The sequence below is a fragment of the Canis lupus genome, chromosome 1, assembly GCF_048164855.1.
Source record: "Canis lupus baileyi chromosome 1, mCanLup2.hap1, whole genome shotgun sequence".
NCBI classification, from domain to species: Eukaryota; Metazoa; Chordata; class Mammalia; order Carnivora; family Canidae; genus Canis; species Canis lupus.
The window spans coordinates 67,326,064-67,352,208 of NC_132838.1; the positions used below are offsets into that span (position 1 = coordinate 67,326,064).

The window sequence follows — 26,145 nt, forward strand, 5'->3', positions numbered from 1 at the left end:
ACTGCCAATCATGCTTATTTCCCTGGCTTAAGAAGATTTTATTTCTGCTCCATTAGATAAAGAACCTTACAAACTACCTTTATATTCCATAGCAATTACTAACATCACATTGAAATTTGGAACTGAAAAAGTGTTTAATTATTTATGGTTCACCTAAACATAGTTTAATTACGATTCACCTAAGCATAGTTTAACACCAAAGATGCGATTCTTTTAAGTCGCACTTTGGATTTTTCCCCATTCTTTTTATATCTGCATAATTACAAAATGAATATATGAATAGCCCTTACTTCACTATTTCTCCCTCTTCCCTCCCCACGGTCACTATATCAGAATGACATGCATGTACAATGTCACGTATATGTATCAGGATACAAGAAAGATCATAAACAAATGAGTAGTTTTGTGATTTTTTCTTTTTTCCTTTTTAAAAAATTATTTATTTATTTATTCATGAGACACACACACACACACACACACACACAGAGGCAGAGACACAGGCAGAGGGAGAAGCAGGCTCCATGCAGGGAGCCCAATGCACGCCTTGATCCCGGGTCTCCAGGATCACACCCTGGGCTGGAGGTGGTTGCTAAACCGCTGAGCTGCCCGGTTTTTTCAATAAATGGAAAAATACTGTGCATTTTGTTCTACAATTTTCTTTCTTCACTTCATAATACATCTTGGACACTTACTTTTCACTGCATCTACATCTCATTTTTTTAAAATGCATAATATGGATATTTTTAGAGTATATAATCATTATTTTATTAATAGACATCTATATTGCTTCCATATGTTCATTATTTGAAACAATGCAATAATGATTACTCTTATGAATGCATACAAGGAGGGATTTTCTAAGACATATAATGAGAAGCGGAGTTGCTAGGTCAAAAAAGTGTTCATAGAGAGTATAAGAAAAGCTATTTCCTCATACAATCTGATTAACTTTTTTTCTTTCTTTTTTTTAATTTTGCCCTTGATGAATTAAAATAGCTTATTTTAAAATTTGAAAAAAATTATCTATAGTGGGATTAATGAATGCTTTATGTACTTATTGGTCATTTTTATTTCTGTAAATGTTCTATTGCTATAATTTGTCCATTTTTCAAAGACAGTGTTCATCTCTTCATGGAGGATTCTTAAGGAAGAGTCCTTATATTTGAGCTAATAAGTATTTTATTAAAAATTTAATTGGTTGAAGATGAGGTTCTTGGGGTCATTTTCTGGGAAAAAAAAAAACACTTGGATGTGATGGTTCATTTCTGTATATCCAAAATCATTCAAATATCTTCCATTCCATAGATTATACTCTCCTTTTAATAAGTATTTGTGCCAATGGATTCTAATTCCTATGGCCTTTTTTTTTTCTGGAAACAATACCAATATCTTTGAATTCTAATGTGATTTTGATGTTTCTACTCCCAGAGAAGTCTAAAAATGTAAGCAGTTCTAGTGAATGATTTACAGGTCCAATCTTTTTGCTTGGGTGATTCACTAAAAGAGGAGGAAAACTCAGTCTTCAAGGAATTCTATAAGAAGTACAATGTGTTTATTAGACTCCTCTTGGCCCTGCCAGCCATCATGTACTTAACAGACAAACGAAGTTATACTAAATCAAGTCGATACCACTGGATAAGTTCCAGAATTCAGTCTGTCTGTGTATAACGATATGCTGATTCAAATGATACACCTAAAGCCTTGGAGTTACTTGTAGCATGATTTTGAGGATAGAAAAATAATTAAGAAGCTTTAAGTAATTTTAAGATTCTGCTGATAAGAGAATAGAACTTTGACCTAAAATGCACTTCCTTGGGGGAAAGGCAAAAAAAAAAAAAAAAAAAAAAAAAAATGTAGCTTGTTAAAACGGCCTCACATAATTAAGCTAATGTGGAAGCCTCAAGACTTAGAATGTTTCTGTCAAGGATCACTGTTTCTGATCATCACACATACTCTGGATATATTTCAGCATGACTAGTATGCCAAGTTGTACACTAGAAATTTCCAAAAGAAGAATTTACATTTTTAGAATGCTTTTGAGCCTCTTTATCCCATTTTCCACCATTAAAAAGAGAACAGTTAAAAATACTCAGAGATATCTTAAAAGATCTTTATGTATTATTTTTAAAAAAGCCAACCTGCTTTCCTATGACTGATAAGCAGCTACAAATTTAAACTTCCACTAAAGGATTTTAAGAGATTTTTTAGTGACAACGAGAAGATTATGGATAGTTCCATCTCACACATGACATCTGGTGTCTTCTTCCTTGCCAAGATCTATAAATGGCTTAAACTGTCACTTAACTTCGTAAAAAGCAAACTTTTTTTGAAGCCAAACAACCTAAAGAATAATAATCAATACAGCAACAACTGTAAAAGCCTCTAATATTAGTGGTTATGCGATCACATGCCAGAGTAAAAGGCTTAAGATGAGCTCAAGTTCAAAATAAGAATACTACAGTAGCCAATTTATGGATTTTATTCTGTAAAATCTTTCATGTTTATACATGGTGGCTTGTGTACATGTCCTAGCTATCTACCGCTGCATAACAAGTCATCTCAAGAGGTAGTGGTTTAAAACAGTATTTTAGGATCTCTCCGTTTCGTGAATCGACTAGGCCTCGTTTCCTGTGCTGTTGTCTGGGTCTGCAGTGTCCACACTTTGGTGGAAAAAGCTAGACTCCGCTGGGATGCTCTGATGATGGACATCCCAGGGGTCTCTCCAACAAGAGAGCATTAAGTTCCTGGTATGACTTCCCCAATGGTCTTCATGACAAACAGTCTCCTCTGTCTCCCAAGGCCTTTCCCTCATACACTCCTTAGATAAAATTCCTGCGAAGCTCACCAAAAACTCACTTTTTTTCCCCCCCCCCGCTTAAATTGACTGATTTAATCTTAGTCTGGAAACCCCAAAGCACTCCACCCTAGGGCCCTAATTGAGGCAGGTGCACCCGGTCCTCCCCCCTTTGCTGCACCTTGCCTTGATGTCTCCGTGTTGTCTCTCCAGACTTGCCCCGTATTTTCTCCAAGAAAGCATCTCTATTTCCGTTCTCTTGTGGTCTTTTGTTGCACCACAGCTCACCATCTAACACCCCAGTGTTTAACTTAACAAATGTTAATCTAAAAAAATTAGGGCAATCTTTGAAGACTAACTACCACAGCTAGTCTTCTGGTCAAAGATGATACACATCTCTCCCATTTCCAACTGACACTTACTAGACTCCCTAAACTCTCAAGGTTTCATCCCATTTCAACCTCAGGATCACACGTGAACTCTGGGATCCCATGATGTAAATCAGGTTCAGGTGCATTTGAGGTTACTTGTGGGGGGCTACCTCTTGATCAGAAGACAGTGAAGTAAAGAAACAAGCTATGTGGCGCCCACATACCCGACCTACAATGGGGAGACAGGATCAGGAGAACCTCAATAGATGCTTCTACTCAAAAAGAGGAGGAAAAATAGGAGCAACATAGAGTCACTGGCCTGAAAAATTACTGAGATGTAGCAAAGCACAGTTGCCATTTCACTTTGCTCAGAAGGCAGGGGCATGTTGCTTAGGATCAGATGATGCTCCCTGGGTGGTTCTCCGTGGCCGTTGGCCTGCCCTGGAGTCTGGACACTACCCTCTCACTCATCTTCCTTCCTTATGAACTAGGTCATATTTGCAGCTGAGGAGTGTTCTCAGCCTATATTCTGCCAGGAGGAAGTTTGGGGTTCAAAAGCCTTTTTGTTTGATTGATTGATTGATTGATTGATTGATTTAGCCTTTTTGTTTTAAATGCTCTGTTCCTTTCTGTCCCAAGTTTTATAATTCCTTTAAAACCTGAGGGTTTGTTATATATAAATTATAATGAAATTATCACTAGACAACAGTGATAGTCACATATTTTCTGAGTGGGGCTTTTACTTTGGGTCATGGGAGGAGCCACAGGCTCACAACAGAGAGATTTTAAAAGCCTTAGTTAGATGTGATTTCTACCGAGAGAAAAAATGAGACAGTCTTTTACGATTTCCTGAAGCCTCAAGAAACTTCCAGCCACCCTTTTGGTCTCATCTTGAACTACACAATGCTTTACTGGTAACACTGTGGCTTTGATTTTTTTTTCCTAAATTAAAAAAAAAAAAGTTTTATTACCCCCTCACCCCCACTTCAAATAATTTCTTGCTCCGTTACAGTCAATGTCTCCCACCCCTGGCAACAAATGATCTGCCCTCTGTTACTATAGATCCGTTTTGCCTTTCTAGATTTTATAAAAATAGAATCATTTACCGTTTACCCTCCAATTGCTCTGGCTCAGCTTCCTGCCTTTGAGATTGATTCAGGCCTTTGCATTCCTTTCCATTGCTGAGTAATATTCCATTTGATGGCTCTACAACAGTATGTTTATCTATTCATGTGGGAAAGAATATTTGGTTGTTTCTTGTTTGGAGTTACAATAAATAAAGACTATATACATAGTCCTGTACATGTCTTTGTGTGGATATATACTTTCATTCCTCCTTGCTAAGTTTCTTCCAGTGGAATGGCAAAGTCTTACAAAAGATTTATAAAGAATTTCTTTTACAAATCTGTCATATAGGGGCGCCTGGGTGGTTCAGTTGGTTGAGCATCCAACTCTTAGTTTTGGCTCAGGCCATGATCTCAGGGTTGTGAGCTCAAACTCCACATGGGGGTCCAAGCTCGCCCATGGAGGGGGGGGTTGTCTGTTTGAGATTCTCTTTCTCTCTTCTCCCTCCCCCAGGTGCCTCCCATCTCTTTCTCTCTCTTCTCTCTAAAATAAACATAAATCTTTAAAAAAATCTGTCATACAGTTTCTTTTTGAAAGTTGTATCATTTAATTCCCATAAACCGTATAAGAGAGTTCAAGTTCCTCCACAAGCATACCAAAAGCTGATCCTGTTCATCTTTTAAACTTAAGCTATTTGGTAACTTGTGATTTAATTACTAGTAAAGATGATTTTAACGTAGAGCAGTTTTTTTCAAATATTTATTGAGCATTTTGAATGACTTCCTTTGTGAAATGCTCAAACATTTTTTTCTTTTCTTTTTTTTCAGTTGTGTTGTCTTCTCATGGTTGAGTTGTAAGTCTTTTGTTTTTAAACATACAACAGATATAAATGTTTTGTTAGTTACATGTATATAATATTTTCTTTCAGACTGGGGCATTTCTTTTTTTTAATTGTTTTTATTTATTTTATTTTATTTTTTATTTTTATTTTTTAGACGGGGGCATTTCTTTTCAGCTTTGATACAGTATCCTGAAAAAGAAGTTTTTGAATCTGATGTCATTCAATTTTACTTTTTAAAAATGATTCATTCTTGTTGTGTCTTATTTTTAAAAAATCTTTGCCTTCCCAAATTGTAAATATTTTATCTTTGCTTCTAAAAATTATATGAATTTAGCTTTTTGATTTGGGTCTATGATTCATCTTAAGCTATTTTTTGTGTGTATGGTGTGAATTTAAGGTCAAGGTACATTCTTTTTTTCCCAATTGATATCCAGTTGTTCTGTAAATACTAGTTGTTTCAAAACCTTTGATAAAAAGATTATCTATTTCCATTGAATTACATTGACACCTTTGTTGAAAATTGGTTGACTATTTGTATGTGCATTTATTTCTCTGCTCCTTCATGCTGCTTTGATCTTAGGTTTATTTTTATTCTAGTCCTACAATGTTTTGATTGCTGTGGATTTATTAGTAGTTTTGAAATGAAATAACATTTGTTCTATAACCTTTTGCTTTTTAAAAAGAAAGTTGCCTTGGCTATCTTAGGTCCTTTGCATTTGCATATAAATTTTAGTATTAGCTTGTGAATTTCTATTTTTATGAAATTAGCTGAATTTTTATTGGAATTGGGTTAAATGTATACATCAATATATATTATATATTATAAATTATCTTTTCAGAATGATAAATCTTTGAAAGTTTTGTATCTAGTATGTCTCTCCTTTAGATCTGAACTGGTATGATCTTTACTATATGAAAGATTATTAAAATGCAAAAATTAAAATATCTCATTTGAACATTAGAGATGAAGAAAAATTGCTGAACCAATATAGGCATTTTTTATTGCTTATTAAAAAATCAGAGGGTTTAGAATACTAATACACACAGCCCCAAACAAAAGAATATCTTTAATGAAAGGGATCACTAGGAGTATTGTGCTTAACATATGTATTTTTTAACATTATATTTTATATATACATATTATTTTTTAATTTAGGCTGCATGCCCAGCATAGAGCCTAATGCAGGGCTTGAACCCATGATCCTGAGACTAAGACCTGAGTTGAGATCAAGAATCAGATGATTAACTGACTGAGCCTCCCAGGAACCCCTATTATGCTTAATATATTCATAGAATACTGACCAAATAACTAGTTACATTTCATAATTAATTACTACTGCTAAATATTCTGAACTAGCCATTTTGGCTTTACATTAAACTTATTCATGGAATTCCCATGTACTTTCTCTGACAGGCTGGAGGTTGCTGACATTTAAGGCACCGAAAGAGCACTTCTAATATCCATTCTCCCCTAGTAGGGGATGTCTTAAGGAAGCATCTTTATCATCAAAATTTAAAATATTTTATAAAAACATCAATAACTTGGAAAATTCTAGGTATTTCATAAAATATCATAAATTTTATATTCAATCCTAAGGCAATCCTCTCAAAAAGTCCTATTTTATAAACCATGTTTCAAAAAAAGCACAGAGGCACCTGGATGGCTCAGTCAGTTAAGTGTCTGCCTTTAGCTCAGATCATGATCTCAGGGTCCTGAGATGGAGCCCAAGTCAGGCTTTCCACCCAGTGGGGAGTCTGCTTCTCCTTCTCGGCACCCCTGCTCCATTCTTCTGCTCTCTCTCTCTCTCTCTCTCTCAAATAAATCTCAAATAAATAAAATCCCTTTTTAAAGAAGTACACGCATAAACAAGTTTATTTTTCTGAGATAACAAAAGGCAAGATTACCCTGTTTTAGTATGGTTTTCAATCTGAACAGTTCTGGGAATATTCAATATAATAGAATGGAAAACCGCTGCTGTGGTCTGATACTTTGTGGAATATAATCTAGAAGTCTACCTACCCAGATAAACCAACTAAAAAATAAAGTGTGACTTATCCTGTGAATATTAGACCAAAATTTTAAAAAAGTAATAATAAAAAGTAGATTTGTTAACATCTTAACTGATGTATTTTAAATGAATCTCCTTGATTTTAATGGCAGGTGTTTATTGGGTGTTTGTTATGTGCCAGGTACTATTCTCGGTGATTTTCCTAAAATAAACTTGCTTAATCCTCACCACAACTTTCTGAGGCAAGATATGATCCCTGTTTTACAAATGTGAAAATAGAGAAAAAAGGAGGTTAAATAATTTGCCCAAGGTCAACAATTAGGAATGATGGACTAAGGGCCTCCGAAACTCCACTCATCTATAGAAGCAATGGACATTGGCAAAAATCAATAGGCTTAATTTTTTTCAGAAGTCTAGAATTAACTAAATATCTTCACCAACCCAAGAATATTTTATTCAAAAAATGACTTAATCTTGATGAGAACTGCAAGCTTTGTGCTGTCTTGACTTGCTTTCGTCCCATTCCTTCCCCCAGCTCTGTCGTAGCCTCAAAACTCAGCCAACTTGCAATCACCCACTGGCACACTGAGTTTGGAACTCCTTAGAGAACAGGACAGAAAATTCCTCAAGCAATTAAAGACATAACTACCATATGATCCAGCAATCCCAAATCTAGATATTTAGCCAAAAGAATTGAAATCAGGATCTGAAAGAGAAAGATGCATTCTTATATCCATTGCAGCATGATTCACAATAGCCAAGATGTGAAAACAAGCTAAATATCCATTAGCAGATGAATGGATAAAGAAAACGTGGAATATGAGTTTAATGGAAAACTATTCAGCCTTAAAAGAGAAGAAAATCCTGCAATATGCGAAAAATATTGTTGAATTTTGAGTACATGATACTAAATGAAATAAGCTACCATAAAAAGACAAATACTGCATGATTCTACTTATGTGCAGTATCTAAAATAGATTCATAGAATCAAAGAGGGGAATCATGGTTGCCAGAGCCTAGAAGGAGGGGAAAATGGACTTATTAATCAATGGATATAAAGTTTCAGTTAAGGAAGATGAGTAAGCAATCATACCTATACAACATCATACCTGTATTCAACAATACTGCATTATACACTTAATTTGTTAAGAGAGTAGATCCTTTGTTAAATGTTCCTACCACAATAAAAAAAAATTTTTCAAAGCCTCATTCTCAGATTATTATCACTCTTACACCAATCTCTCAGCTCCCTGGAAAAGCTCCTTTCATAGCCTGACTCCAGCCAGTCTGGGAACAGCCCTAACATGAGGCATTTATAGAAAACAATCAGCAGCAATTATTTAATATTGCATCTTCCTAAGGCTGTGATGCTAGTTGTAGCAATCAAAATGTAAAATATTAGGTTAACTCTCCATATTATAAATCCCCCCAACTTACTTGTTTTTTTTTTTTAACTCTGACTCTCTCCAGCACTCTTGCATGTATACAGCCCTCCCCTCCACCACACACACCCTATATTCTTTCTTTAACCAGAAAGCAAAAACCTTACGTCTATCTATCTACTCATGCAGATAAAAAGCCCCAGAAATCACCAAATCATGGCATGTGCCAACATGACACTTGGCTATAGTTGCCATGTCCTTTGTATGACATCATCCTTCATAGCATGTTTCAATGAAATTCAGACTTATTACTGCTGCCAAGGAAATGCTTTTGCCTATCCATCTCAACAGCCCTGCCAACATGTGTGAGTGAAGGACTCCATACTTATACATGTGCTACTTCTGGGATCTTTGTTAAATGTATCATGAAGAACCGATGACATACCGAATATCTTGACAACTAACACAAAATGAGTTTCATTCCCCATTAGTATGAATATCAAAATGCGTGAGCCTCATAAAGGGAAGACATCAGTGTTCAGTCTGAAGTTTAAGGGTCTGAGACAATGCTTGTAAGATAAGAAGTCGGCCTGTCACACTCTCTGGTAGCTAGGTAGATGGAGGATAGAAGATGATTGATAATTGATTGATTGATTGATTGATTGATAGACAGATATCCTGACAGGAAACATGACATTTCTAGGTCAGAGCACAGTTTATTATCACAGAGCATCTCAGCACTGGTGAGGCTATAAGAGGCATCACTACTAAAATTCTGAATAAGTGGCGTTGATATAATTGGCTAATTATTTGGGGGGAAATGAGGATTTTGCACAAATAGGATTGTACCACAGACTCACAAAAGTATGACAATCAGAGGTTGACCAGCACACTGTCCCCTCTTCCCATCTGGAGAGGGAGAGGCTTTTATTCTGGGATAGAAGCAAATACTACAGGAGAAGGACGTCTCTGAATCTCTCTGAAGTAATAAACTATCTCTATCTTGCAGAACATGCTTCCTCTTCAGTCATCCTTTAACCAAATTTGCCAGTGGTCATTCCCCAGAACACTGAGACCATGAGGGAACATGAACGCATTCAGAGAGAATCGCCTTCTAACAGTCAGACCTAGGGATTGAAGCTTAACAGTCTAGTGACCTTCACTGATTTATTTTACAGCTTTCTAATCCTGAATAATGAAAAGATGGGTAGACTGATGTTAATGGGGAAAAAGAAAGCAAAATGTCTTCTTCACCATTATTGGCATCTTGATTAAAGAAATCAATGACATTCATAATTATTGTCTTGCTCTACACCACCCGAACTTTTAGAGTAATCACTTACTGACAGTAACATGGCACTAAAATATATTTTCAGATTGTAGTTCTCTGAAAGGAAGGGTGTTTTGTTTTGTTTTTACATTTTTATCCCTAAATCTTTTCTTGAAAATGTACGACTAAAACAATCGTGCTTCAGAGAGTCTCCCTTGATATCACTGAATAGGCAATAAATTTTTATATCTTACAAATTCTGTTCGGACCAGGTTACTTTACTTAATCCCCATTACTTTCTGTCCACTTGCTCAGAATACAGCAAAAGATTAGGGAAATAAAGCTGACTTCATTTACCTTGATATAGCAAAGATATTTCCAAATAAATTTCAAAATCAAAACAAAATGATCCTAGTATCTAGATCACACTTTAGAAACAAAACTTCAGTGTCCTGAGCATTACTAATGTTAATCATTTAGGACCCTCTCACAGCCATTGTGATTTTTTTAAAAAGGTTTTATTTATTTATTTGAGAGAGAGAGATTTATTTGAGCACAAGTTGAGGGGAAGAAAAGGGAGAGAAGAAGCAATGCTCCCCATTGAGCAGGGAGCCTGACTGGGGGCTTGACCCCAGGACCCTGATATCATGACCTGCATCCAACACAGACACCAAGGTGCCCCCATGATGATTCTTTTCTTTTCTTTTGTAAGATTTTATTTATTTATTTATTTATTTATTTATTTATTTATTTATTTATTTAATTTATTTATTTATCAGAGAGAGAGCACACACAGGGGAAGCAGCAGGCAGAGAAAGAGAGAGAGAGAAACAGGCTTCCTGCTGGGCGGGGAGTCCTACTCAGGGCTCAATTCTAGGACCCTGGGACCATGACCTGAACTGAAGGCAGGTGCTAACCAACTGAGCCACCCAGGCACCCCTAGTGATTCTTTTGAAGTATAAATCATGTCATGCCACATCTCTGCTCTTCCTTTTGATGGCTCCTTATCTCGGTCATAGAAAAAAATCAGAGTCCTTTTAGTGGCCTATAATGACTTTCATGGTCTACCCAACTTGAGTAACAGCTGCTTTTTTGCTTCCTTTGTTTTGTCTTGTTATATCTACATATTCGAACTAACTGATGGATGATTTGATAAATTCAGTGTGATTGGCATGTGGCCTAGAAATAAGTCCTAGAGTAATTTAGCTTTGTATTGAAATTGGATAAATTCTGTATGTAATCTAAAGGGTTTTCCCTGGGAGATTTTTTAAGTGTCATGGAAATGTGCTCTCTTGTTCAGCCCCAGACAAAGACTTATTAAACTTCTTTTGAGGACAATCATACACTCATGCAAGACACGGTATCTGCAGAACAGACTATCCCAGGTCTCACAAAGGAGATAATCTGTGTACACCAATATCAATATTGGCAATGTAGCAAAAGAAAAAAAATGAGGAAATCCTAAGGAATTCCAAGGAAACTAGTCAAGATCGCTCTATTACTTGCCAAACTGAAAGATTCTTCGAGTGAAATGAGGAGTATCTAGAGATTTAATTCTGCTTGATCTCAGAGGAAGACAAAGCAGATGTAGGGTGACATTAATTTTATAAAATTTAAGCAAAAAGTGGGTACGGATGCCTGTGCACAATAGAGGTATATTGACTTAGCATCTTTGCTTACCTGGTTAGCACAGAGAACTACAGATTGAGTGCAGACCCAACCAGGAAGATGGTTGCAATACCCGTCCCTCCAACAACATGTCAGCAACGCCACTTTTGTACAAAAAGAGAAACAGGCTTGCTTCTAAACTTATGCTACTAATTTACCTAATCACAATGCCTTTCAATGAAAGCAAATGACTTTATTTCAGATCATGAATGTTGCATACAAAATTGAGCTTCTAGGTGAGGTCACGTTAATCCCCTTTAGATAGGGCTTGTTTTTTTTTTTTTTTTTTTTAAGATAGGTGTTTTATTCCTTTGGATTTTGTTTTTCCAACCATCCTATGATGAAAGTGCTATTGCTCTGTTTTGACAGTGACAGAAACAATAAGCATGGATATAAAGCAAGGAGCAACAGAGCAGAAGAGTTGCTAGAGACAATCTTACACCACCTTTCTGGGAGGTGACATGAGACCATGAAGAGCCCACCAGAAAGGCCCACCCTGACATTGACTACAGTCTAGGAACTTTGGGCAAGTCTCTTCAGCTATAGTGTGGAGACAAGGAGACCTCCACCACAAGGTTGTGTTCCAGGAGCTAAATGGGATGAAGTACACAAAGCCACCGTGTGCTGTTATCACAGTTCCTAGGAAAGTACAACTTAAAAAAAAATTGTTATATATCTATCAATAACCCAATGTTAGAAAATTCTGAGAATCATCATTTTGGATTGTGTTTCTGGCTTTCTCAAAATGCTTCCCATTTTGAACTATTCCCTGAAAAGCCTATGTTGCCAATCAAATCTGAATTACTGCTGACCCCTGCAGACCACTCTCTTGAAGACTGATTACCTTTTAACTATGATTTGAGATTTAGTTTTCATAATAGGAAATAACAGTTTTGCAGAGTGGCCTGGCAGGGCTTTATAGAACAGCTTCAGTCAGGCTGACATGTGCTTTTATTAACCATATTTCCTGTAGCTCCACAGACAATGAGAAATCCACTTCTGTGAGCCGAACCAATTATAACTGAACAGGTACACTTTTTCCCCAGCCTGGTCATGATGTCAAATGTTTGATTAGAAAGATCTTGTGCTTTTAGCAAAATGGGGGTGAATATCTTTCCATTTGCAAGAACAACCTATTTCGGCCTTCCATTTGGTAGTTTCTTAGTATCTTAATTTTGGTCTCTCGATGTCAGATAGGGTTGCAAATGCAACGCCCTTGAGATGGGAGAGAAACAATATTGTTTACGCGTTTCAAAACAGACTGAACGAGCTTCAGGGAGGAAGAAGTTGCACCAGGGCACAGAACCAGATGTAGTGTGTGATATAAAAGAGAACAGAGACAAGGTACACATGAAGAATATATGCCCCAGGGGAGGCAACAGGAGGACAGACCTGGAAACCCTAGAAAGCTCTTCTCAAGGAGAAGATCAGATACAGGGAAATGTTAAGATGAAACAGATAAACAAGTGGATGGAAATATTGCCTTGTGCATGCATAATGCAGTGATCCAACCACCACAGATCAGGTTTTAGAAGCACAGGACTGAAACAGGAAAGGGTAATCCTGAAAAGACGCAGTTCCTGGGAAAATCCTTGCACAGAAGGTTAAAAAAGAGAGAGAGAAAAAAATGGGAACCCAGTTCTCTCTAGCTGTGAGATCACAAAGACAGAGTAGGCCCCGTTAAATCAAGCATTACAAACAAGGGCCTGTCTTCAGCTGCCAGAGAGAGAATCTTGCAGCAAACATCAAGGGCAACCACCATCCCTTCAAAATACTGTAAGTTGGATACTTCCCATTTCTTAAAAATTCTTCAGTTATAGCAAAGCATTCTGTTGATATTTCAAGGATCTCCAAGGAATATTTGTCAGTTACTTTTAACTCTTTACTGACCAGACTACAGAGACAGAATCACAGATTGGTAGACTATTTACGCTAAAAAAAAATTAACATCACTCATTATACTCTAACCTTGTTTTATAGTCAAGAATGAAGAATGCCAAGATTGCCTCATACCACGTGGCAAACTAACAACACAGCCAGGATGAGAATCACATTCTCCTGATTTCCAAACAGTATTTTTTCCCACCACAGCTCTCTAAAATTAAATTTTCAGTATTTTCAAAAGAGAATTGCACCTATATAAAGTCCAAGAGAAGAAAATTCTGTGAATAAGAGAATCAGATCGGAATAAGCTAAACTTAAAAGTTCAGCAGCAGAGAGTTATAAGATGAAGATTCTTTAAAGGAAGTAGAAGGAGAAAAATGCACCCCAGATAGAAGTACCTTTTGCTTTGCCCTCTACAACTGACCATTTTTTTGTTACCCCCATTGTTATCCTGTTGGCCCAGGGCAGCATCATATATAGCAATGTCCCCCTACTGGTTTCTCTGTTTCCATCCTTGCTCCCTTTCTAGCAGCAGCACAGAAGTCAGAGTGAGTCCTGTAAAGTGTAACTGTCATTCTCCCACCTGTTCCTCCAGGGGCTTCTTGTCTCATAAAAGGTTAAGCCAAACTTCTTACAATAACCTACAAAGACATACACAATTTTTCTCCCCCATTTCATCTCTGAAATCATCCCCTTTTGTCTCTTTCTTCACTATATCCCAGTCCTCGTGGCCTTCCAGCCAAATTTTGGGTACATTAGTCACACCCCTGCCTTGGGGTTTGTACCATCTCTTTCTTCTGCATGGAACACTTACCCCATCCTCTGTCTGCATAGCTCATCTTATCCATTCAAGTCTTTGAACAAGTGTTCTGTTCCCAGCAAAGCACACGATGACCACCCTATTTAAAATTGTTCTATTCATCTTACACTTTTTAAAAAGGATTTTATTTATTTATTCATAAGAGACACAGAGAGAGAGGCAGAGACACAGGCAGAGGGAGAAGCAGACTCCCTAGGGGGAGCCTGATGCAGGATTCAATCCCAGGACTCCGGGATTATGCCCTGAGCTGAAGGCAGATGCTCAACCACCGAGCCACCCAGGCATCCCTCTTCTTACACCCTTGATCCTACTTATCTTGCCCTCTTCTTTTTTAAATAGTACTTACCATGCACTACATTGTATGTACTTCCATTAGAATCCTGAAAAGATGCAGTTCCTGGGAAAATCCTTGCACAGAAGGTAAAAAAAGAGTAGAGAAAAAAATGGGAACCCAGTTCTCACTAGCTGTAGGATCACGAAGACAGAGTTTCAAGCCACATACCAAGATGTTTTGTTATTGATGCATGTGCCGCATCTAAAACAGTATCTAATATATAATCATCAGGAAAAAGCCGCTGAGTGACAGACTTGTCTAAAAGCAAAAGTCATAATCTCTGGTTTTATTCAAATGGAAATACAGAAGTTCTACATTGGAGAGAGTACCACACAACCGAGTGTTCCTATCTCTGAAGGAAGGAGTCTAATATGAAGAAATGGCAACTTGAAGAAATGTCAGAAGTACATCAGAAATTATTATAAAGACAGTGCTCACTTCAGCACATATACTAGAATTGGAACAATATAGAGATCAGAATGGCCCCTGCACAAGGTTGACAAATTTGTGAAGCATTCCATATTTTTAAAAATTGTTATAAAGATATAGAAGAATTTAATTACAAGATTTAACTAAATGGAATATCAAACCATTTGCCAAGATGGTAAAATAAAAATTCATATTCCTCTAAATTAATATTTAAGTTTAATAGAATTCCAACCGAAATACCCCCTAGATGTCTTTAGAGAAATTAATGAAATGGCTTAAAAGTTCATTTGAAAAAATAAGGAACTGAGAACCTAAATAATTAATGCCAAGAAGAAAAAATGTATACCAATATTATAACATATTAGAAAATACTACTTGTGAGCTACTCGTTTAAGAAAAGCCAGATAAATTAAAAAAAAATAGAATAAAAAATTGAGAAACTGCCTTCAGAACAGATAAGGAATACTTTAGTAAATATATGGAACTGGGAAAATGTTTTAAGCATCTACTTAATTTTTTTAATACAATATACAGCATACAAAATAAATTCTCATGGATTAAGCAGTTAAATATGAAAATAAATACAGATTTAGAAAAATTATAAGTGGGTCTGATCGGAAGGCAAATCAAGCTCTCCAAATTAAGATTACATAACTAAATTATAAGATGAGCATTTTTAATGCATTAATAATACTAATGTTGTTATTGCTGTTACTAAAAAGCAAACAACCAACAATATGAGATGGTCCTAGAAGCAAAGGCATTAATTCTGTGAGATGAAAGCCTGGAGAGGGTTAAGGGTCAAGGATTAATTATTATTATTAGGGTTTAGAACTTCTATTTTCATTTTTTTAACTTTTTATTTTTAATTAAATATCCCAGGAGCCTGAGATCATGACCTGAGCTGAAGGCAGACGCTTAACCAACCGAGCCACCCAGGCGCCCTGGAACTTTTGCTTTCTGTTCCTAGCTGTTATCACCAGATCTTCAGCAAATTCATTTTACACACAAGTGCATTGTTAGTAGCGCCCTGAAAAACCAAAGAGAGTAAATTGAATTCATGGTTTGGGGCACTAAAGACCAGAGCAATCTGATGCAAGTTGCAGCACCAGGACTGAGACAAAAAATAAACATGAAGTAAAATTGAAAAGCAATAATAAAGGGGACAGCAGGAAACTTTTGGAGATGATGGACAGTTTAACGGCATAGACTGTGTTGATGGTTTCATGGGTGTATACTAATTACTAAATTCACCAAGTTATGTACATTTATCATGTATAGCTTTTTGTAGATCAAAAATATAAAATAAAATAATAAAATCCAGAAAAAGAATGAAGAGCAATAGAACAAAGGAGACCAAAGGGGAATATATAAATCTCCCACATAAATTTTTGAAAATAAAGGAGGAGGGCACTGGAATGTCAAAAATTATATGAAACTGAGCGCTTGTTTAATTTTATTTGGACATTAAAAAAAACTTGATATCCCAAAGAATGACTGGAAATAACCACATTGCACGTACCCCCATTTACCTTTTCATATACAGAGACAATACACACATGGGTGGACCAACACACATAGTTATATAAACAATTTATTGAACAAGTTGGACTTGATAGGATATAAGAACGAACCAACTTCCTTCTTAAATCCCTTCAAGGTTCTGTAACCTGGTGGTTGTTGTTCTAACTCGGCATAGAATCTTAAGGCAATCCCATAGCTTTTAAGGAACAAGTAGTTCATAAAAATCCACGTTTGTGTATTAGCCACTTAGATCCAGTCCAGTTTAGTATAATAACCAAAGCTCGGAGAGCTTCTCCAAGACATACAGCTTAATCTCCCTCGAGGCTTCCAAATCTACAAATAGAGAAGAAAGTATGGCTGACTTCTTAATTATTATCTCCTTCCATTTCCTCCCTCTACTCACTAATTCTTTTATTACTTCTCCAGCACAGGGTCTAAGGAGAAAAGACAATCGGGAGAAAGGGTACACAGCCTTGGGTTGCTCTTAGTTCTATAACTTGGGCGTGGCAGATGTGACAAACTGACCCTACCCATTCCTGGGATACTTTAGCATATCACTTGGAAACCATCCCAGTTGGGAACCACACTGCCCAAGGCTAGCCACGTACAGCCATCATGCTCAGGTCCTGGACTTCGGGAAATATGTCTTTTGTTTAAGATCCCTTCCTATCCCAAGGAAACACACACTTGCTCTGCCATTGATAGAAGTGTAGTTTACTCTCAATATCGCTTAACCCGGAAGGGGAAATCTCCAGTAGTAGCCTCTTACCTTTAGACTTTGTAGATATGGGTCAAATGTCAGTTCTCATTATGGGTCAAATGTCAGTTCTCATTATCCTCAAATTCCCACAGCTCAATGACAAGGCCCTCAAATGGTCCTTTGAAGACCCCATTACATAACTGGCGATTAGAAAGAAAAATTCAACTTTCTTTATCCATATTGTCGGGGATAAAATCTTCACAGGGTATGATTAACTCTGAAAAAAAAAATATTTCCTTGACTTGCTAAACTTCTCAACCTTTCTCTTTCTTGACTTACGATGAGGAGAAAAATTCCCTAGCACTTAGAGAACATTTGCTCCTGGCTTCCAAGATGTAAGACTGGCTAAGACTGTTGGCACCAAACGTAGGACCTTCGTCTTTCAAGCCCTGCATCAATAGTTTAGCAACTCACTTTAAACTCTGGAGGTTCATGGGCTCACCCTCAGGTCTGGGGTTTGGGGCCTCTGGACAAGGAGTCAAATGTAATGATCTATTACGCTACACACGTGATTACATAGGCATGTATGCCCATATATCACTTTATCACAGACAAAAACACAGAAGATACATGTATGTGTGCCTGAGGCTAATGAATAACGTAAATATAATGTTTATAGGAAAAATATTAAAGTGGTAAGATTACTGGTGATTCTTTCTTCTTTTGTTTTTCTCTATTTCCTAAAATAACATGCCTTACTCGTAAAACCATTTAAAAAGTGTATCTATAAACAAACACATAATAATGTATCCTATTTTAAAAATGTAATCTTGATTCAAAAGTAAAATAAAAGATCACTGAAACAGGTTTTTATATTAACAAAGTTATTTCATGCTAAAGAAAACATCCAAAAATTGGGAAGAACTACTTAACAAATGGTAAAGAGATATTTTGGAATTACTTTCATAATAAAAGTCAGATGGGAGCTCAGTAGTGTATAATACATATTGTAAGATATACACACATGTACACATGCATAGTAAGTATACACAAGAAATCAAATTTTAAAAATATTAGAAGTAGAGGCTCCTGGGTGGCTTAGTCAGTTAAGCCTCTGATTCTTGATTTCAGCTCAGGTCCTGATCTCAGAGTTCAGAGATCAAGCCCCACGTTGGGCTCTAAGCTCACCTTGGAGTCTGCTTAACATTCTCTGTCTCTCCTTGCCCCTCCCTCCCACACATGCACTCTAAATAGATAAATAAATAAGTAAATAAGTAAATAAGTAAGTAAGTAAGTAAATAAATAAATAAATAAATAAATAAATAAATAAATAAAATCTTTAAAAATATATTAGAACTAAATAGAATTTTACAGGATCAATTTAAAATCAATAAAAGTAAGTTTAAAGGCAATAAAAATAAGCACAAGTGAAAAGTTAATCAGTTTGGCTTCATGAGAATTTCAGACTTTCACCTAGAAGTATTAAGAAATTTGAAAATACCCCAAAATGTGACAGGTTTGCAGACTCTTTTTCATATATGGACTAAAAAGTTTACTTGGAAAAAAATAAAGTTTCTTCCCCCTTCTCTCCTCTCTTTCCTTCCTCCCATCCAGAAATATTTATTGAGTGAGTGCTCTGAACCAAGAACTTTAATAAAACACCAGGGAAAGGGGCGCCTTGGGCGGCTTAGTCAGGTAGATGTCTGCCTTCGGCTCAGGTCACAATCCTGGGGTCCTGGGATCAAGCCCCACATCAGGCTCCCTGCTCAGTCAGCGGGAGAGCTCACATGTACACACATGCTCTCTCTCTCTCTCTCTCTCTCTCTCTCAAATAAATAAATAAAATTTAAAAACCACCAAATAAACAAGTACAAATGTGTGTGTGTGTGTGTGTGTGTGTGTGTGTAGATACATCTCCATATCCCCAAGCCTAAAGAAGTGCAGTAGCTCATTAGTATGACAGATAAGTAAGAGAGCCAGTGTAACACTTTATGGTAAATGGAAACCCAAATTAGGAGCACTAAACACAAACCTGTGAACTAGAGGATGGAGGCAGAGAGCCAAGGAAATTTCCTTAGAGTAGGTAATGACAGAGTGTAACTTAGATGAAGGATAAAGGATAAGTGTTGAATTCTTGCTCTACCAGTTACTGAGGCTCTCTTTCCACGGATAATTATTCCCTGAGCCTCAGTTTCCTGGTCTATAAGTTGGGAATGATGATAACATTTACACGGACACTGAAAGGATTAAATGAGAACTGTTTAGTTATTTAGAATTTAGTGAGTCCCCAATAAACGGTTGTTAACTATAAACAAAAATAACAAAATTCCACTTGGAAAGTTGGGAACTCAGGAGAGAATAAAGTCTTCGCAAACTGCAAATTCAGTACCGTGAAAATATAAATGTGAGGTCTGGTATGGAGAGAAGTAAGGTTTGAGAAACAAATAAGGGACAGATGATTTTTTAAAAATGTAAAGGAAAGCCACAAAGAATTTTTAGCAAGAGACTCACACAGTAAGATTTTTCTTTTATAATGTCAGTGATGTGAATAATGAATTTGAATATAGTAGGACCAGACATAAAAAGACTAGTTGGGAGATGATCTAAAAAATCCAGAAGAGAAATGATGAAGACCTGAAGTAGAAAGGTATACATTCAAAAATGTTAAAGAAGTAGAATCCATAGGATTTAATGACGGATGTATGGGAAGAGGGGGGGAAAATTGGAAGAACTGGTCTTTGATGTCTGCTTTAGGCTACTCAGTACATGCTGGTGGTCTACGCAAAGATAAGAACCACAGAAGGAGCATGAATATGATTATCTTTTAAAGATGGTATAGCTGCCCCTTTATGGTTCACTATTGTTTGATTTCCCTCTACTTTGAGGAAAAAGGGAAGGCTACACTCATCCCAAGATTGACATAGACACTATAATTTTACATCATATATAAATACAGTGGATATAGCTAAAGAGAGAGATCTTCATCAGTGCATTGAGTTCATGGTTCTCTACCTTCTCTTATGCAATGAGAACTGGCCAAGTTCCAGAAGAAAGAGACTCCCTCCATATGGGTCCCTAATAGAGGATGCTATGTTTCAGAAAATTTTCCTTCGACAGTATATAGTTCAATGAAATTTTAATTCCACACCAAATAAGAATATTGATGATTTCCACAATTTTTTTTCATGAGGAGAAAAATAAGCACCAATCAGCTGTAACTTGAATTTTGATGCTAATCACAAATATTCTCCATGGCACTGAGTCTCTTAAAATATTGCTCATTAGGGGTGTCTGGGTGATTCAGTCTGTTAAGCATCCAACTCTTGATTTCAGCTCAGATCATGATCTCAGGGTTGTGATATCAAGCCCCACATTGGGCTGTCACTGGGGATGGAACCTGCTTGATTCTCTCTTTCTCCCTCTCTTGTTGTCCCTCCTCCAAAAAAATAAAAAATAAAAAATAAATAAAATAAATTATTCCTCATTATTTCTACTGAAGGCCAATAATACAGACATTTGTCCTTGGAAAGTTACCCAATGTTGATAAAGCCTTAATCACCTGTAGAACTGGGTTATAATCTTGAAAATTACATTTGGGTTTTCCTGAGGATTGAATGAGTCTACACATGTAAAAAGCTTAAAATAGCACCTGATTCACTGTAAGCACCTAGTTAATAAAGCTCTCCAGCTGCTTATTTTTACACTTTTTATGTATTTCTTTTGTCCCCTATATTTCGGATTTCCCCACAGAAGTACCTCTTTTTTCCCCCCTCATAAGCGATACACTCTCCAGCTTCATCTCATCCTGTCACAGGACGTCATTTACCATTTATATTTGCTGACACTTGAAACACCAAATTCAGCCTGGAATTCTTTCCTCAACTGTAGACCATCATTAACTTCATACTAGACGTCTCAGCTCACACATCTCACAGACATTTTAAACTGATGGCACTTTAAACTCTTATCTTCTGCAAAACCACCCTTCTGTCTGTTTCTTGAGCTCCTGATTTAATGAATTTCACCACCATCCATGATGATGGTTATGTCAGAAATCTGGATATTTTCCTTATTTTGTGACTTTCCTATTCCCTACACTTCATCCACCATGTATCATACAAATACCACCTCCTAAAAACCTGAACAGAGGCCGTCAGCGCTCTCGCTGAAATTAGTACATTAGCTTTCTAACTGTTCTCTCTGCTTCTATTCGAATTCATTATCTGCTCTATAATTAGATTTTCCAAAATGGACATTTTAATAGATTTATTAAGGTATAATTGATGTTTTCACCATTGTAAGTGTACACTTCAGTGAATTTAATAAATTTAAAGGGATGGGCAAGCATCCAGATTTAGAACTTTTTCATCATCCAGAAAGTTCTTTCATGCCTGTTTGCAGTTCATCTCTGCTCCTACCCACCACTCTAGACAACCACCACTCTAGGCAACCACTTATCTGTTTTCTGTCTCTATAAATTTGCCTTTTCTAGATGTTTTATATCTAAAATAGAAGTTTTGTTATAATTTCCTTGCTGGAAACTCTAAAGTACCCTCAATTTTTCCTCTACGCTCTGTAGAAAGTACAAATCCCTTAAAAAATAGACCAGCTTAAAGAAGGACTAGTCTTTTTTTTTTTTTTTTCTTAAAGGAGTACAACTGATTTTGTTAGTCTTCATTCTTTTCTGTGCTAGAAGAATGAAATCCAATATTTCCTGTAGGATGGTGAGGTGAAAATGGGAACTAGCTTGTTTCAGGAACTAATGCTTTAGCTGTGGACTTAATGGGGCACCTGGGTCTATTGTTAAAAAAGGAATGGAAGTACAGAAAATAAAATAAATAAAGTAAAATGAAAAACAGTACCTCTTGGCAAAATAAAAAGAAAGGAAGTAATAACTAAAAAGAATAAAGATAAGGGATGGTATCAAGAACATAGTTGCAATCTTTAGGAAATTAGCCAAGGAGAGACGACAGGTCCACAGTCATGCAATCACCTGGTGGCTGAACTAGGCAAAGAAGAGATGCAGTAACATGAAGACTGAGGCCTGAGCACCGGGAGAGCATAGTGTGGCAGGGAACCTAGCAAGCTGATATGGAGGGAGTCGCATTCCTCATTTGGGACAGTATGACTAAGAAGTAAACCAAACTACTATGGAGCCTGAGCTAAGAAATTTGGTAATTTCCATGCTTTTCCTGATCTGGCCCTCTTTGCTCTTCCACCCTCACAATATTGCTATGCACTGCAGCCATTATAAACCTCCCCAGGATCCTGATAGAGTTACCTCTAGACCCTATCACCAGTCCCTAGTGCTCCTTCTGGCTACATCACACTAAACATCGCTCTGCATCTAACCCTAATTGTCTAAACTCACTCACTTCAACTGGGACATCTAAATATCCTTTTTCTGAGCTCAATCTCAATTTTTGATAAATCACAGTAAATTGTCCCCCAAATCCGTGCACTTTCCATCTAATAGCACTCTTCTCTCTGGTTTTCATACTGAGATTATTTTCCTGTGTCTAATCCATTAGACAGAAAGTCTCCTGAGTTTAGATATTGTGTTTCATTCTCTTAATGGGTCTCCAGTGCTTATCACAGCAAATGGCATGCAATTAAGGCTTTACCTCTATGGAGCTGAAAGAAGTGTAAATAATTATAATAATAACCATTATTTTAACATTTAAAAAAATAATTATAGGTATAAATAATTTAAAAGAATTTTACAGGGGAAGTCCTGGTGGCTCAGCAGTTTAGCATTGCCTTCAGCCCAGGGCGTGATCCTGGAGACCCAGGATCGAGTCCCGTGTCGGGCTTCTTACATGGAGCTTGCTTCTCCCTCTGCCTATGTCTCTGTCTCTCTCTGTGTCTCTCATGAAAAAATAAATAAAATCTTTAAAAAAAAAAGGCATTTTACATACAATATGCAATTTTAATATCTAAAGAAATGCAAACAATAGATTTTTAAATCTTTCTCCTCAATCTTTATTGCAACCATATAATTCTAGTTTTCCTCGATGTAGCAGTAATATACTCCAAATTTTCCTTAGCTTATTGTCCTTATTCTGAGCTCTTTAACATATTGATCTTTATTACTCCTTTCTTTGATAGGGTCATAGCTCCCTTGATGAAGAAAAGTCTTGACAGCCTTTCTCGATCTTGTGTTATCACCTACTTGAAGTGGAATTCCAAAATTATTGGTCCTAGTCCTTGTTTGAGGTCCAGTTCCTTAAGTTGATTTCAGTGAAACTTGAATTGTTACTAACAAGCTTCTTTCTGCTCATGCCAGGTAAGGCCTTAGGCCTTCCCTAAAATTCTAGCATCTCTTACATAGTTTGTGGTACTCTCCAGCTTTTGCCATCACTGGAGCAGTTTAAAAAAAAATCCTAAGCATGTTAAACCTACATTTGCAAGAATTACATCAGAAGGAAGTGTCTGTCCTCAACTGATCACTTCTCTGACCTCTGATATCTGCAACAGACCAGACACAATGTCGCAGGCTCCCATCTCTCAAAGACTCAACTTTCTTTAGAAGATGACATCTAAGTACATTAAAGTCGATTTTAAAGGGAACGGATGAGTTCATTTCCGGTTGCTTTTCTTCATCAATCCGTACATCATGTGACTAATTCTGAGAGCCATTTTACAGGTATAAAACAAGGAATCTGTGAGTAGGGACGGGGACTTACAAAGTGGGCCTGGATGGAGAAGATACTAAGGATTAAGCTCTAAAGCACTCAGATACTTACAGTTAAGGGAAACCACCAGGGAGAAAGTCAGTCAAAAAATTCAAGGAGGATCAACCACTACAGTACAAGAAAACCAGAAGGGCATGATGTCCCAGAAAACAAAGAAAGGGTTTCAAAAATGAGGGAGTGTTCAACTATACCCTTTACTGCTTAGTATTCAAGTAATAGGACTTTGAAAGAAAAAAAAAAGAAAAAAGAAAGAAAGAAATAAGACTTTGGATACCAACCCTCTGTTGGATAGGTCATTTGGAAATCTTCTGTTCAAGAGGTTGCCTTTTAGTTTTGTTGATTATTTCCTTCACTGTGCAGAAACTTTTTTATTTTTATGTGGTCCCAATAGTTTATTTTTCTTCTATTTCCCTTGTCTCAGGAGACATTCTAGAAAAATGTTGCTACAGCTAATGTCAGAGGCATTACTGGCTGACTCACTTCTAAGATTTTTATGGTTTCAGGTCTCACTTTCAGGTCTTTAATCTTTATTACATTTATTTTTGTGCATAGTGTAAGAAAGTGGTCTAGTTTCATTCTTCTGCGGCAGCTGACCAGTTTCCCCAACACCATTCATTGAAGAGACTTTTTCTGCTTGTCTATCCATTCCTCCTTTGTTGAAGATCAATTACCTATTTAATTGTGGGTTTATTCCTGGGTTTTCTATTCTGCTTTATTGATCTACGTGTCTATATTTGTGTCAGTGCCAAACGGTTTTGATTACTAAAGCTTCATAATATAACTATCCTGTGATCCAGCAACCACACTACTGGGTATTTACCCAAAAATTCAAAAATACCAATTCAAAGGGATAAATGCACCCCGATGTTTATTTTAGCACTATTTAAAATAGCCAAACTATGGAAGCAGCCCAAGCGTCCATTGATAGACAAATGGATAAAGAAGATGTGGTGTATATACACAAAGGACTATCATTCAGCCAGGGTAAAAGAATGAAATCTTGTCATTTGCAATATGGATGGAGCTAGAGAGTATAGCTAAGTGAAACAAGTTAGAGAAAGACAAAAACCACATGATTTTACCCATATGTGGAATTTAAGAAATAAACCAAATGAGCAAAAGAAAAAAAAAAAGAGAGAGAGAGAGAGACAAACCAAGAAACAGACTCTTAACCATAGAAAACAAACTGAAGGTCACCAGAGAGGATGTAGGTGGGGGGATGGGTAAAACCGGTGCTAGAGATTCAGGAGTGCACTTGTTGTAATGAGCCCTCGGTGATGTGGGAAGTGGTGAATCACTGTATTGTACACCTGAAACTAATATTACACTGTATGTCAACTTCACTGAAATTGAAAAAAAAATAACATGTGGACTGAGCATTGACCACAAAATTTGCCAGACAAGACCCATTACATAACTTTCGGCCTCAATCGCCTCATCTGCCAAATAGGGATAATAACAAAACCCCTTTCATGAAGCTGTGTGAAGGATTCAATAAGATAATAATAGGTGAAAGCACCTAGCATCATGCCAGTCATGGGCAAGTACAGAACACTGAGTAGCTTGGATCATAGACCTTATAATATTTTATTGAACGCAGGATGCCTGTCAACCCCATGAGAGCAAATTGGGCTTGAGAAGAGTCTAGTGCGAAGGGAAAAAAAAAAGAAGTGATTATAGTGCAGGGGAGAAGCTAGAACCAGAGACAATGAAGAGAAAAATATCTTGGGTAGGGTAAGTCCCATCCTTGGATTATACAATTCGTATGACTTTGTATTATATCCTATTTCACAACTAGTAAGCATGCACTACTTAAACATTAAGGTTTGGAAAGCATTTGAAAACAACAACAAATTTCCATGAAGAACAAATGGTATATGAAGTTTATTTTTCTAAATAAGCTTAACATCACAGATTAAAATTACATTCTGATCTCTTACACTAGCAGAACAGATATTTCTTGCTTCTGATATGTTGTGTAACTCCACAATTTTATGATCTGCCCTTTTCAATTCTTTGCATAAATAATGATAGATTTATTATATAGTTCTTGTGGTCTGTGATATACATAGATTTATTCCACTTGGCTAATTTTGTAGCCAATGGCCTTATGATCTTAGGATTTCCTCTATTTTTTTTCTCGCCTCACCCAATTTTCAATGAGCTATGTGATTGGTCCACGGTAAATGCCTTAACCAATGGCATATCTTACAAAATAGCTCAAAGCAATTTGTTCTATTAGAAGTGAGTATTGATAATAAAGTACTGGGTAGAGATTTTACAAGACATCATGATCATATTTAAGTTAGATTCTGGGTAAAGTATGATAAGAAAAAAAGAATTCAGTGCTGTAATAAGC

General features: G+C 36.6%; 1 protein-coding gene and 1 pseudogene across 1 annotated transcript in view; one reads left to right on the top strand and one right to left on the bottom strand.

The window, feature by feature from the left end:
* Window positions 1–26,145, bottom strand: part of THEMIS (thymocyte selection associated) — a 182,785-nt gene that overhangs the window by 60,145 nt on the left and 96,495 nt on the right. The window lies entirely within an intron of this gene.
* On the top strand, window positions 14,869–14,965 carry LOC140608833 (U6 spliceosomal RNA; annotated as a pseudogene).